Source organism: Diuraphis noxia, unplaced genomic scaffold, assembly GCF_037042655.1.
Source record: "Diuraphis noxia isolate RWA-SAM2 unplaced genomic scaffold, SU_Dnox_SAM2 contig0006, whole genome shotgun sequence".
In the NCBI taxonomy this organism is placed as follows: Eukaryota; Metazoa; Arthropoda; class Insecta; order Hemiptera; family Aphididae; genus Diuraphis; species Diuraphis noxia.
This window is the reverse complement of record NW_028301716.1, coordinates 793,875-809,142: the sequence shown is the minus strand read 5'-3', so window position 1 is coordinate 809,142 and position 15,268 is coordinate 793,875. Positions and strand designations below refer to the sequence as shown.

The 15,268-nt window shown below is 29.6% G+C and overlaps 1 protein-coding gene and 1 pseudogene across 3 annotated transcripts in view; both read right to left on the bottom strand.

Moving 5' to 3' along the window:
• The window catches only part of LOC149054452 (calcium/calmodulin-dependent protein kinase type 1-like), a 389,323-nt gene that overhangs the window by 148,859 nt on the left and 225,196 nt on the right, over nt 1–15,268 (bottom strand). The window lies entirely within an intron of this gene.
• On the bottom strand, nt 5,759–7,589 carry LOC149054455 (uncharacterized; annotated as a pseudogene).

Sequence of the window (15,268 nt, the reverse complement as noted above, 5' to 3'; positions counted from 1 at the left end):
TTGCCTAGGTATAATTGGGTAACGTTAATACGTATGGTTCATGCCTTCATGGTCAGTGTACCCGCGTGTACCCTACACTACACCACTGCTTATAAATATGTTTGGTTTCAGTGTTAATTCAAATACATTTTCTTTTTCTTAAGTGAAAACAAATTTAAAATACTTTTAACAATATAGTTTTCATTATATTACTCTAAAATATATAAAATATTAAAATGTACAGTATATAAATGACTAGTGTAGTCTTAAAAGTTATAATTTTTATTTGTTTTTATAAGAATATTATGATTTATGTTGTTATTTGGTTGGTAAAACTTTTAATAAATCTATTAACTTAATTTTAATATGTGGTATTGATAATGAATAGTAATTACCACTTCCATTTCAGTAAACTGATTAGAAACAGTTGTTACAACTTACAAGCGTATAAGTATAAGTTATATCATTGAATACATTACCTAATTTTTTCCTTTTGGCGATTTTCATTTTATCGACCAAATTTTGTTCACAATAATAAGCATAAATAATTTTAATTAGGGCCCCTTAGTTAAAAGTGACACTAGGGCCCCAGTTAGCCTAGTTGCGCCACTGCAGCGGAGTAAGCGAGATGAATCTAGTTCATCTTAACTCAAAGTTAGTGTTAAGGGACATATAGTTCATTGCATCCATATTAATGTTTAGAGAACGACAAGTGAATGTCACTTATTTCTCATACATAGAGTATGAACAATATTTATATTTTTAGAGACAATTTTACAAATAACAGTTAAAATTACATTTTTTTTTTATCATATGATGTTTTTTATAATTATTGGTAATGAATTACAGTATACTGCGATATTTCATTTCTGTAGATAATATACATATAATTTTTAAATAAAAATCTGAATTAATAGATCTAACGTGAACTAGTTCAGTATTTTCCAAGTTTGAACTTTCCAAACACTACTCATATAGTAATATTATTGTATACATATGTATAAATTATGTATTATATTACATATGGCCACTCATGAGTCACGACCCATGGTACACACGATTTTTAATAAATTGGACAGGTTGGGCACATTAAAGTTTTTGGTGCTTACGGTGTAAGCCAATATATTGTTCGTTAGTTATTCAATTGTGTGTAGGTTAATAAGACTAAGTTAACTGCGGGTTGGTATTTAAATAAGCTTAAGGTTTGTAGTTTCGATGTTTGATTTAACTTTATATATCAATAGATATTGATGATGTCTTGTTTTATTTTGTATTCTTTCACTATTATTTACATAATTAATGGGTATAAATATTAAATATTTTGTTATGTTTATACTGTATTTTCAATCATTATGTTATTTATTTGTATAACCCTATATCTCCAACACAATAAATGCTTTAAAGTGATGGATAAATCACAATATCTACTTAAGAACAGTGACGCGTTTGTTACATTTAAATTTTAAATTAAAAAAAATTACATTCATAAAACTCCACCAAGAATCTGAATTAAAAATTATAAAAAGCTAGACTGTAAAAATACTTAAAAACTAAACTGTAAAATATTGCAATAAACACCTGTGTAGGTAATACTATTTTTTTCAGCATTTATTTTTATATTACAGGTATATCTATGGACTTGCTGGCTATTAAATGATGATAAAATATTTTATCGATTGCTGAAATCATTTTTCATGCACTATTTTGCTGGAATCGATGTTAAAAAAAAAAAAAACAATCACATTTTTTAGAACTGTTTGGTTCATACATTTTATGCGATGACCATAATAAATCTACACGTGTAGGACACAATGGAAAAATATCGATGACCATACAAGTATTGTTGACCGTTTGGACACGGTAGTGTTTCGATTATATGATGTTCACATGGCAACTAACTAAATCGACTAACGTATTTTGTGTAAAATTTCAACATCGGTGTGATCATATCACATGTACTTGGTATGTGCCTTCACAGTCTTTGAAATTGTCTATATTTTATTACATTTGCCCATTTATCATTGTAATACGCAGTTCTAATGGCTGGAATTGAACAGGTAGTTTTTTTTTACTTTGCAGAATTTGATCTAGTATAATATAATATTATAGCAAGATAGTAAGTGATTATCCATCATTATTACATATTTTGTTAAATGAAATGAATCGAATCAGTCTACTAATAGATAATAATCTACAAAATATTTTAATTTAACCGAGTGTACCATCCGGACACAATAATAATTAAACCACTAGGTACTTATAAATACCAGGAGCGTGGCATCTGAAAAATCTAAATATTTATTTAGATATTACGTTTTTTTTTTTTTTTATGAATAATAAATGATCACAAAGTACGTTTTCAAGAAAATTATAAGATTTAGATACGTTAAAAATGTATAGGCATAAACGCAACCTAACCTAACCTAACCACACGTAGTTGTTTAAAAGTCTGAAATAAATCTTATAACTTGTACTTATTCGATTATAGCTGACTAATTATGTGTTAGATATATTATTATTCTATGCTTTTGTAAATGATCTACATAATATTAATCTAACCCCATGTATGCACATGCAGACGGACGAACACGTCGAACACTGGTGGTACAAATAATAATACTACCACTACTGTTACTGGTATAAGCCATACCAGAGATGAAATACCAGTGGCTACGAACTCGAAACGTTTATATGGGAATTATATTTTATTTTTAAAAATGAATGCCAATGTGTCTTCACTGGAAGGCTTCTTAAATCCGTCATTCAAGCCATACAATTGATCATTATTTTTACATATTATTATTCCATAAGTAACAAACTGTGGAATATATATTATGGAAAAAATAAAAATATTTTCAATAATAAAAAATAAGACCACAGTGCAAGAATGATTAATTCATTAGTTGACATCTTCCGGAAAATTAAATTGAAGGCGGCCCATTAAAAATTAATGTAACAATGTATTAAAAATAAAATCACGCGATGCCAATAACAGTCCAAAATAAATCACATAATTGATGTATTGTATTATTAATATCTACAGATAAAATTGAATGATCGTTATGAATTTATTGGAATAATATTATTGTTCCCTTCGAATTGGTATGAATTAAATGTGATAAGGCCGATAGACTAATTGCTCGAAAATTTCAGAAAACTGGAATTTGTAAGTTATTTCCAGAAAATCATTCCACTTCAAAGCATTAGAAATTTTTGGTCAAATTTTTCCTTGAATTTTTAATGCAAATCATTCTTTTCAAAAAAAAACTTTTATCAAGAATATTATCTGAGAAACCGACTAACGGATGAACGCAGTGACGATGAATCATTTTACCTTATCAAAATTTAAAATAATAATATTAAACCATTGTAAATACATATTTGATATACTTCCCATGTTGTTAGGGGGGAGGTCGAACCCCTAGTCACCACCTATACAAGCGTATACGGCCTTGATACGACCATGACCACTTCTATTTTCTTAACCTTATTTGTATAATATAATACGAGTATACTTTTGTAGAACAACAGACGCTAATCGCATAGTTCTCACAGTCATATTTCGTTGTTATTGCGATAATAATACGAGTATAATAATAAAATTATAATACTTTCTTTAGGTACCATACGCTTTGAATTTGTAAAACGAAAAATTAAAAAAGCAATACGATCGACGAGAATTTATATTGCCTCGCATTAAGACCTATCGTGGAAACAAAACTTATAACGGGTTCAGCTCCCATGCCCAGCGGGGCGTCAAGTCGTGTATATTGTGTGTACCTTTAAATGTGAAAATAAAAGTTTTTAACTAAATTTTGATAGCCTTACACACTTTTTCATCGGCGTTGTTTTTGTTTTTTACTTCAAATAAAGTCAGTCTTTTCCCCGTTATTTCTAAACTTTTGCTACCAAACTATATTAAATTATATTACACCCCGAAGTATACCTAACACCAAACTCGTATTCGCGAAATCTTTTGTTCGTATTGTTTATTTATTTTATTTTACAGCCGTTCGCGATAAAACCGACCGACTGCGATGCCACTTTTATTTTTCACGAGACGTAAAGCATTGGCCCTCTAAATTCCTATACTTTCTGAAAACATTTTCAAAATTGTTGCAAATAATTGTAAAATATGTGATCCCATGATTTCTTGACCATTAAGTAAAAAAATAAGTTTGGTGGAAGGGCTGAAAGTTAAATATTGCCCCGCTCTCTGTCCGATTACTTCCAGACAAATTATAAACAACTGTAAATTAATAGTGAATATGTTCATAAATTCAATTCTGGAATAAATTAGTAAGTTCTTTCTTTGGTTCTTGTCAAAAATAATTTTCAGAGGAAGGGGGAGTTCACGTAGAACGTAGCAGAGTTAATGGTAATTAATAATTATTGATATAACATATAATTGTTTATAGGGTTTTTTTGAAGTTCTGCAGACTTCTTTGAAAGTTGAAGCTATATTATTCGTGTAATTATTGTAATAGTAAACATATTATATTAATATGTATATATTATATATATATATATACTAGCTGTCCCGAAACGGCGTTACCCACGTATTAGTTTGTATTTTGGTATTTTCGTAGGCCGTGTATAGTGTTATTACTTATTAGCAGGGCTCGAGACTTATAGCACTAAAAAATCATGAAATATGCGCTATTATATGCACCGAAAAAATGTAAAGTGTGCGCTATAATATGCACTAAAAATATGAAAATATGCTTTAAAAATTATTTATTAAACATTTTTATTTAGACATTTATGAATTTATAATTCTTAAAATTTAAAGAAAATTTTTTATATCATTTTACAGTTATAATTTTCTACAAATAATGACTAAAAACTCTTTCCTGTTCTCATAAATTTGTATGTGTCGAATTTTACTGATTCTTCTTGTTTACGTTTAATTGCTTTTGTATGTTTGTCAGTTTTAAGATGTTGTGTTACATTGAATTTTTTTCACAATTTACTTTAATCTCACAGTATTTGCAGAAAAGAATAGATGAATCGTGTGAAAACGTATCTGAACTGAATTCTTGTACATAGATTCTTAACCGTCGGTCTAGTGATAATTTATCTTTTGGCATGGTATAAAAAATATGTTTTAATAAAACACACAAAGATGAACAAAGAAAAATTTATAAATTCACAAATTCACTATACGGATAAAAACGTACATACGAGCGCAATCAAAAGTCGACGTATACTAATCGATTACGTCGTTGTAGATCGGAACAGTCTATAATTATTGGGTATGTAAGCAAGTATGGTCGAAGTCGATAACAGAAACAACATTAAGATAAAAGATACGATAAACACAATATTGTCTTGCATTGGGATATTTTAGGAATATTTTTTTCAATCGACAATGAGTTTTATATCGTCCCAAAACTGTCGATCACTGTGGCCGAAATATGTATTTTTGCAGGACTGTTTTCGATTTTTACATTAATTAGCAATAAATAGCAAAATAGTCGAAAAAATAGCAAAACCTCTAAAATATGCAAAAATATGCACTAAAAACTTTTGGTATTGAGTTCATTTTTGTCTGAAATGGATTTATTGCTTACTCTGCTATCTTTTCATAAACTACAAAAAAATATGCAAATGCTACAAGTCTCGAGGCCTGCTTATTAGTTATTATGTACCTATGAGAAAATAATTTTTTTTTTTATTTGTAGTTTATTAGTGGTTTTGGGGATCATAGCGTATAGTAAACTATTATGTTTGTCGTAACAATATCAAACAGTAATGTATCAGTAGACATATCTGGAATTTAAGCATACATTATATTATCGATTTCTTCAGGACGTATTTTGTCGATTAGCCGAACCAAAATGTGTGCATGAGGTAATCCTCGTTTTTGCCATTCAACTGAATACATCCAGCAACGTGTGGGACCGAATACATGTAATTTTGTAATGAAACTCATTAAAGACTTTAATTTTTGTTTGAACACACGTGCTGTAATGTCATGACGATGTATTGAATTTTGTCCTGGCAATAACAAAGATGTTATCTCCAGCCATTTTGGATTACATGTGAACGTGATAAATAAACATGGTCGGCCGTATTCGCGCACGTAAGTTAGAGCATCCTGGCTGTATTCTTGCATATGACGTGGACTGCCTATGTACGATGATGGTAGAAAGATAGAGTTACCAATTTCGGTGGTGTCGGCGTTGCACAGAATAGCGTCTCGCAAGTGAATGTATTCCTCTGCACGCAGCTTTTGTTGATTATATCGTAAATATCGTAGTCGTTCGTTCTCTATCTTCACGTAAATGTCGACCATGAATGGTTGGCAAAGCTCGCGACACCATAGAATGACGTTGTCCTGACCACGTCTAATCATCATACGATACTCATAATAAGCTTTCGAGCTAACGTTCTTGTTTGTTTTGTCTCCTGTAATAATATATTCATAAATATTAATTCAAATTAAGTAATGATGCTCACAATGAATGAAGTACCTGTTACGGGATCCCGTTGTTTAATATTTATGCAATATCCGTCTTGTCCTTTCCAGAACATTAGCGGATATTGGAGAGCGTCGTATGAACGGTGTGTATCAGCAATGAACTCAATATTATTATTTCTTCTTCGAATCACGATTTCTCGTGTAGCTGTACAGGTACATGGTCACCAACCATGATTCCAGCAACGTCGTCAACTACAGGTGCATTGAATCTACGAATGTGCTCTCCAGCTGGTGTTTTATCAGGATTGATGACAATTGCGCGATTGTCACTTTGTAATTTGTGCATGTGTGATTTGAATAATTTCAACAATTCATTGTGCTCATTTAATAAAGCGTCCAGATTACCGACGATGCGTCTGGCCAAAGGTGCATCAAGGTTATTGTAACTGCAACGTGCATCCACGCGATTGGCAAGTGCGCTTTCGGAGTCCTCACCGCCCATAAAGTAAATTTGTAAAAATGTATATGGTTCATTTGGCATTGGTAGCAATGAGCCCACTCTATGATAAACTTGGCCTTTGATTTTGAATGTTGAATTAAATTGTTGACTATTTGCAGCATTATTTTTAACTATTTATGTTGCTCCGAACGATGTCATTTGGAAACAAGAATTGAATGTTAGAATTGACATCAGGAACAGGTTAGAATCTGGATCCGTACCGATAAGTAAACCGTTCAATGGTTCAGGTGGAGTTTCAATTTCCGGTAGTTGCACTTTTCCTGACGTGCAACACATACCAGCTGGCTCATTTTTGAACTTCAGCGCATTACAATGCGGACATTCATTGTTCATAGCACCAATCTCTACTTTCGAATAAGCGTAATATTCAATATCGGTCCCATACTCAAATGCTAGACGAAGGAATGAATTGGGTGTAAATGCTCTATGTACTTTTTGGCGTTGTCGGTCATTTGCTCTGCGTGTGTCAACTACGAATTGACGCGCTTCTAATCGTCTTATTTGATTTTGTTCAGCTTGTGCCTCACGCAATCGCACCATGTTCACACGTACATTTTTATTGTTCGGTTGGATTTGTACGTCTCTTCTTTGTTCTCTTCTATCTCGCATGCTTGTTCTTTTGGTCGTTCGACGGGCCAAATGAGACCCCTTGCGTCTTGCTGGCATTGTACAAAATGCACAAATCAATACAATATTAAATTAATTAATTTATGTTTATATCTATGGAAATACGTCAGACGACAGCGGCGAAAACGGCGGCTGATTGGTCAGTGTGGCCATTGATTAAATATATGAAACAGTGATTAAATATAAAAAAAAAATAATAATAATAATAATAATTTAATATGTTTGGTAACCAACGGCAACTCTATAAAAAAAAAATTGTCCTAGGTTAAAAAAAATCCCTGTATGAGCCGCCCTTTACAATAAAAATAGGGGTGTGAAAAATAGTTTACATCACTCTCTGAGACCTACTTACCATACACAACAAATTTCATAAAAATCGGTCCAGCCGTTTCGGAGGAGTTTGGTAACAAACATTGTGACACGAGATTTTTATATATTAGATATATATATATATATAGTATTAGGCTTAACAAAATTGGTTTTTTTTATGTGGAAGGGGGATAAAATGTTAACCTATAGTTGGTTTAACGATATAGTCTCCCATAAGTTAAGTATACTAATGTCAGGTTTTATTTTTTAGGTTTCAGTTCCTGTACGGTTTGTAGTAACTTCCATAGACTAAAGGAGTAATTGTTTTAATTAAAACATGTATAAATAATAAATAATGCATTGAATAATAAAATAATATACATAATAAACAATTTATTTTTCATTTAAAATTGTGCACATTTTTAATAGATAATTTAATAGGAAATGTTCAGTTTTTGGATAGAACTACAACTTCAAAAAAATGTATGCAGTTTTTTCCTATTTTTAAATAAAGTGTGCGGAGCCGCGGAGGTTTTTGATACAATAAATATTATGATTATAATAATTAAATTATTATTTAACAGTTATTTTAGATGCTGCAGTAACGTTTAAGAGTGTAATTATTTATGATATTATTTCTCGTGTTTTATTATCTCGTTTATTTCACTATCAATAGAATAGATCATGTGTCCTTACTGTCCTTTAGGGAAATGAACAGTCGGAGTCTTATGATAGTATACATTGCATTATGAAAAACAATCCTTTAAATGAAGAGACTAAAATTTTTCTGTTTGTTAGGACAGTTGTTAAACTTTCTTTTTAAACGAAAACGAATCTATACCGAACATTTTCTGATCATCAAAATTTTTCAAATTGAAGTAAATGTAAATATTTCAAAAATCAAAAATCGAATAAATGTATTATTAAAATGATAAGAAATTGGTGTGAACATAGTATAATGTAAAAGGTATTGATATGATATATCTATGAGTTATACAAAAAATAATTATTACTGTAAGTAGAAAAAAAGAGCTATCAAAATTGAAGTTTACATTTCATACATAGTTATTAGGTATTATAATATATTTTTATTTAAGTACACGTCATGCAAACATAGAGAAGCGTAACAAAATCTATTTTGGGTAGTCAGTAATGAACACAATTTAATAATTAAGATGCGTACTTACTGAACTGGTGTATGGGTAAACAGCAAGTCGTACAAGTACTTATATACAGATTACAAATCGTATATAATATACCAAGTATTAGACGGAAAGGTTTAATATTCATTTCGTCGAAATCAAAATATTATTAGTGCTTGCTCGGTAATTATTCATGTTTATCTAAAAATTAATATCCTCTCGACACACCGCGTGTGACGTCAAGCGATAAATAATCATACTTGTATAATAAATAATTATTATTATTTGCGTACACAACATAATGGATGAATTTTCATTAGTAATATGTGTTTCAGTCTTAAATTTTAATTGCTATCTAAATAATTGTTTTAAATCGCTTGATCGATATTTCTAACGAACATACATATAGATAGATTTTCAAAGTTAATCTGATATTTTTTTTTCAATTGTGTTATAATGAGAGTGTTTTACCAGAACTTTATTGATCAACAATCAAACATCGTGTAGCGGTGTAGTAATTAAAGATTTTACTCATACTTCTGTGAAATTTAAAGACCATATTTCATTTATGTACATTTGATTTCATACAATCATAATATTAGCAGTATGCACGCCGTTATACAATGTTATTGCTATTTGTAACAGTATGAAAAAATAATTAGGAGGAGGATGTAAAAGTGAAAAAAATACGAGTATGTGCGTTTCTGAATATTTAAATTTCTTATTAATTATAGGATATAATTAGTAAGTGTAATATGCAGTCTAAATCTTGAAACTATGTAATAAAAACTAATTTGTTTATAGTTCGAAACATATAACAAATGCATTTAGTACAGGTGCTTCTCAACCTTTTTTTTTTTTTGCTATAGTCTGGACACCCCAATATCGGCAAACCCATCAATTTAGGTTCATTCACATGACAAGTTTCAAAAAACAACATTCGCCACGTCACTAGGACTACACAAGAGAATCCTTCTCGTAATTTCAATAAAAGAAAATATTGTTCTGCAGCTTATAACAGTAAAATTGTATAGAACTTTCTTCCTTGAGACTACCGTACCGAGTATGTCCACATTTATAACAGACAAAAATAAATAATATAATGTTAATTATAATATAACCATAATATTATGTTGTACACCATTATAATATGACATATATGTAAGAATGTAAGAACGGCTCACGAAAACATTGTATCTACATCTGATACTTTCAATTAGTACAAATCTAGGACGGTATGTTATTATAATTTCAGTACCTACCCATCTACTTTTATATCTGTAAAAGGTAAAACCTTTTAATGCTTTAAGCCGATTTGAGGTTTTAAATTTTAACCGAAATCTCTGTTTGATTAATATACACTACCGCCGGTCGGTCAGCCGCAGTTAGATATTATAATGTACTGCAAAGTACCATTCGCAGTGGTATATTGTATTATCGTCGATGATTGAATTATTAATATTACATTAGAATAAAATCATGAATTAAAACGTCTTATCGATATTGTGTAGAGCGAAAATAATAAACAATGATCTTATAAGATTTTAAAATGGTTTAAAGTTTTAATAATAATTAGTGTACCTATATAATATTATCTATATAAAATCGAATAGTGTTCTCCGATAATAACCGCTAAGAACAGCTGGACCGATTTATTTGTATAATTTTTTTTTAAATAATTAAAATATAATTGTTTTTAGGATTAAGAATATTTTTACTTACAATTCTAAAATTTGGTGACTATTTTTTTTAACTCGCTTTAGTTTATCTGAAGTAACTAGACTCAAATACAACAGGACTGTTTTTAATAAAAAGTAATAACGATGATCTATGAGATTTAGAAGGATTTTCACTATATCTGAGTAACTAAAATGGAGGTCATACATGAATTTTTTTCATCTCACAGAGAAAGTTTATGGTTTTTTTATTTTTGTTTATTTTTGTTTATTAATAGGTTTGCCATTGTTTGGATGCGTTTTATATTATAACTTTTTTAATCAGTAGCTGATACAATATAGTATACATTTTTATACAAATTTATTATTAAAACAATCTTTGGCGAGAGTAATTTCGGGCAGGACAAATTGTAACATAATATTATGTTTTCTCATCGAATCAATAGTTAATAATATTTCGAGTGCACAGGACTTGCATAACAATATAGGGTTCAAAACTATATGTACTCATTCAACATTTAAACAATACACAATTTTAATTAAAAACATCTAAACATAGAATTAATTTATTTTGAAACAAAAACGAAATTTGTAAATTCAATAAAATAAATGCAATTCAAATTTATACTATGCTTAAAAAAAAATAATATATAATTCCTCCAAATCGAATTGAAAACAAATTGACACATTAATTATATCCTATGTAAATTGACTTTTCATACAATTTCCAAAACGTATTTTTAAAAATACACGTAGCCGTCTATTAATAATTATCAGATACGATAAGGCAGAAAAAGATGCAATTACTAACCCTTTAGAAACAGCACTTTAACTCGTAATCAAACAAGATTTCAAACCCATAATAAAATTACATTGTACCAATATGTGGCAGACAAACGGGAATTCCATGCGCACGAAACTCCACGAAATAAAACAAGATGAGTTCACATGGCCATATCCCTCATACCTTCTTAGAAAGTTCAAAGTTGTCTTAACTAGCCTTCGGATTCGTTACACATAAATCACTCACAGCGTTCTAATGAGTGAAAATCATCCCCCAAGATTGGCTTCAAACCTTCAAGAACACTTATCAGAATCATTCGGCCATAACAGATGCTCACTCTCAGTCATCTTCAAGTTCATTAAAAGGGCAGAACTTAAAACAAAATTTAAATATTTTATAAATATGTTGATGTAAATCATAACCGTTGTAACTCAATAGCTTGTAGAAAGTATATATATCAGATACAGTCATACAAAAGGGGGAAAACATCAGCAAAAGACTACATGTGACTTATTGTTATTTACTTGTTATAGTTATTGTATTGATATCTAATTAGCATAATAATAATCACTGTTGCTTGTCTTAACCATAAGACAATTTTATTGTTTATTGAATGACATACAATTTAAATTTAATATTCCTAAACACCATATTTTTGAGTATTTTGACACAAGAAATAAAATTCCAAATAAATAGTTAGTTAGAAGGTATTTCGTTTTTGTTATATAATTTAGTTTATCAGAGTAGAGTTGCACTGGATTATGTCACAAAACCTTTGTCTACTAACTCGGCTCATCTGGGCTTTAAATACTTGTAACTAATTATAACTACTCGTTCAAAAAGATTCTCTGAGAAATATTCTGCTTCGGAAAATGAAGTTTAAATGAAGACGTTATTATAAAAAAAAAAAAATAAAACTTATAGACAACGACTGTGGTTTATAGCTACATATAGTTAGATAGTACACAATAATAATTTTAAAAAAAAAAACAGATCAAACATTTCAAAATATTGAATGTCCTTTCTGCACTCAAATGCATGCGTCTGATAGGTACACCGCGAAAATATCAATAATATTGAAGAGTGAAAACTGAAAAGTGGTAGTTTAAATCGTTAAAGAATAGAAATCTGACACAATGTTAGCCTATATGGTAAATTGAACAAAAGAAATTATCTTATAATGTTAAAAGTGTATAGTTGTTATTACGAAATTGTTACCTACTCTATACAATATGTATATACAAGACGTGATATGAGTTGTACTTTGGGTGGGAAAATGATTGGGAGGAAAGGTTGGGTAAAAGCTTTTGACGGCTGATATAGTAATACTACTAATACTTATACTGTGCAAATGATCATTTTTGTTTTTTTTTTTTTTTAAATCCACCTCTTTACCTCCTAACCTAACCTCTCAAGCGACTGATAATAATAATAATAATAAACGGTTAGGCAGACAAGACTACGCGATATTATAATAATTCATCCAAAATCTTTTAAGTTGCCGGCTTTTAGCTGATAACGAAAAGCTCTATACCTATTACATATATAATAATAATGTACATTGTTATCAAGTGGGCTTCGCCGTTTTCGCAAGAGGCGCTTATTTTAATACGAAAACGCACCCGCTTGTGAATTGCAATATAATTGTCCGGAAAAGCCTGCAATAACAGTGGAAATAATTACAAACATTTATTTACAACTTTTGTATCTGCGCCTAAGATAAATGCTATAACCATAATATAACTTGACTCGGTTACCTATCCCAATACCACGTACGTACCTATCTCACCTCATAACTATGTTATTATATTATTATAATTAATGCAGGTTAGAGTATCTACCTTTCTACAGTGTTTATAACATTTCTTTCTGACGTGAATGTAATGTTCCTGTTGATAATAATCATGATGTACAACTTGGTTTAATACAATATTAAACATGTTATATATTTTATAAAACTCGATTCCATGTTATATGTAATATCCCAAGTAAACCATTCTATAATTAATTCAGAAATAAATGCGATGAAATAATATTTAACTAAATAATATATCAATCGGTAGGTTGGAAGAATATGCCTATAATCCTATGTGGTACGTGTGTTAGACTATGACAGAAAATCGCCGCTTCCTATTCCATTAACACCGGGTATGAACAAGGTAATGTATACGTATATGTTATGAAACATGTTAACATTCAAGATCAAAATCAGGCCTACGTATAGCAGTACCTATCGCTTAATTATTGTTCAATTCTAACTGTTGTTATGTGTTTATTAATTATTTCTAATCCTTATTGAAATCAAACGACATTATCTCAGACAAAAATGATTTTTAAATGTAAATTGAAAATAAAATAAAATTAACTATGCACCAGAAATTGGAGTGATTGACATTAGTTCGCTCCTTCGGCCATATGAATAAAAATATGTAAACATTCAAAGAGAAAACCCACGACTGCGGCATCTGTACGAATAGTAATTGCGTCAATATAAAATGAAATGCATTTCATTGATATAAATGATTTTATTAGTGTATTTCGGGTGCGTCTTCATAACCAATAATTTTCTCTATATATAATACACTGCAATCACACAACTTTTAATACCTAATAATAATAATAATAATAATTTAACAGTTTTAAATATTGTTGATTAAAAAGCAATATCACCTCTAACTAACATTTTGAAGTTAAATTAAAGAGACCATTACCAAAACTACAGTTGTATTCAATTTTTTTTCGCAATCATTTCAAGTGTAGAATTAATTATATATATTGAAATATTTATTTATTTATTAAATCAATTACAACATAGAATATCAAAAATATTAAGAAAATACCTGTACCTAGAGTCTAGGTCCTAGACAGGTTATGAGACGTAGATCCGTGATAACAGAAGCTTTGTTTTAGGCGTATGCAAATTTAAATCAAACGAGATTTCATAAAATTTTCCATTTTGTCCATTAGTAATGGTCATCGAAAAAACTTTAAAATTTGTTTCATATTATTGAAGTGAATTTATCTGGAGTTTAGAGTTAATTATGTTTTTTAAAAATCATGTTCAGATAGGTTATGTCATGTTACCAAAATATATGAGATAGGCACTGTGTTATTAGTGATGTTGTGTTGGGATGAATTGTATTGTAGTTTGACTTTGAATATCTAACTTATGTGATGATTAGTTTTATATTTTTATAACATCACCTGTCTACCCTAAAATGATAAACAATACCTCCTATATTTTTGTCAGTTTATAATTTTTTAATTTTTCTTTTCTTATTTGCTGTTAAATTACATAAAAAATTATTTAATTGTTAAAGTAGCAATGTTAAAATAATTATAAATAGTACTATAAACTACAAAAAACTATTTTTTTTTCGCGAAGTCAATAAAACTACAAAAAGGTGATATTGTTTCTTAAGTGATGATATTGTCGATTTGGCGGGCAAATCGACGAATTTCCGAGCGATAATCGTTTGTATCCATAAAATAATAACAATAATATTAATGATATGATAAATTATACTGTAAATGTGCATAATAGACACATTATATTATAACTATGTATATGTATATATATATATATATATATATAGAGAGAGAGATATTGTACGAGATTTATACAGAATTATCAAGCGAATTGGCGATCACTCCACTCAGAGTGGCTGAAAACAAATCAGTTTGCATCTATCTCAAGACCGACGAATGCAAGTCATAAAAAAAGACTTGGGCATGGCGACATAAATCTTTGTACCGCAGACGTAGTCTGCGGGGTATTATAGCAAAAAAGCTCGAGTTTTTAAGAAA